The sequence below is a fragment of the Pteropus vampyrus genome, unplaced genomic scaffold, assembly GCF_000151845.1.
Source record: "Pteropus vampyrus isolate Shadow unplaced genomic scaffold, Pvam_2.0 Scaffold4, whole genome shotgun sequence".
NCBI classification, from domain to species: Eukaryota; Metazoa; Chordata; class Mammalia; order Chiroptera; family Pteropodidae; genus Pteropus; species Pteropus vampyrus.
The window spans coordinates 6,543,713-6,545,029 of NW_011888785.1; the positions used below are offsets into that span (position 1 = coordinate 6,543,713).

The window sequence follows — 1,317 nt, forward strand, 5'->3', positions numbered from 1 at the left end:
GTAAGTTAACAAAACTACAAAGCTAATGAAAAAGTAAAAGGCCCTTGTGAATAATTTTTAACCTTATTTACAGACATTAAATAAGACTTAGTAAATATAGACATAAGTCATTATCTTGGTCAGCTTGGGCCGCTATAATGAAGAACCATAAACTACATGGCTTACAAATAACAGATATTTTTCACAGTTCCAGAGGCCGGACATCAAAGATCAGAATGCCATCAAGGTAGAGTTTTGGTGCGAGCCTCTTCTGGACTGCAGAGTGCTTACTTCGTGTTGTAGTCTTAGATGGTGGGAAGAAAGCAAATTAGCTCTTCTTATAAGAGCATTAATCCCATCACAAGAGCTCCACCCTCATTACCTAATTAACTTTCAAAATCTCTACCTTCAAGTATCATCACATTGGAATTAGGTTTTCAATATAAAATTTGGGGGGACACAGACATTTAGTTCATTGCAGTCATGTTGATAGACAGGACAACTCAGTGTCACAAAGATGCAAATTCTCAATCTTTAGATTTGTGTTAGATTAAAAATGGCCACACATTTTTTGACACTGCTTTCATGGAGAGGTGAGGATTATGTTCCCTTACTTTAAATCTGGGTCAGCCTTGTGACTTCTTTGACTGATCAAATATGGTGGAAGAGACACTGGGGAAAATTATGGGTCTAGGTTTTAAGAAACTCATACTTTCCACTGCTCCTTTCTTGAAATCCTCTGTCTGGATGCCTTGATCTGCCATGTAAGAAGTTCTACTACCCTAAGACTCCTCTCCTGGAGCAGTTCTACATTGGTGCTTTTGTCCATGGCTCCACCTGGAGCGTGAACCCAGGACCTTCTGCATGTAAAGCAGACATGCTAACCACTACACTATGGAGCCACTCCTTGGTCATCTTTTTTAAAATTTTATAAAGAATTATTCATATATTCTATATGTTTATCTTTTGGCTACATGTGTTGCAAATATCTTCTACTCTCTGGCATCACACATTTGATACCTTAGAGCCTTAAAAAGTGTTATAAAGTATAATTTTGCAAGGGTTAATTGGCTATGGGAATGTAAATTAGCATGAGCCTTAGGCCCAAAACAAAAAGAGATTATCAAGTGAAACAATAACATTTCAGCCTCCTTATACTGTACTCTAAGGAATTGGTATTTGTGAAGAAAGTCACATAGCACCAACCAACAGATAAAAAAAGCTTGCATTCTTAATGGGGTAGTGATATGAGGCTGAAAGGAAGAAGGTACAGGTTGTTAAGGATCCTTATCAAAGCTAAAAATAACAAATATGATGTCAGGTTGTTTTTTTGTTGTT

General features: G+C 37.1%; 1 pseudogene; it reads right to left on the reverse strand.

Moving 5' to 3' along the window:
* Positions 1-808, reverse strand: part of LOC105295061 — a 14,458-nt pseudogene extending 13,650 nt beyond the window's left edge.
* Between the last annotated feature and the right edge of the window lie 509 nt (positions 809-1,317).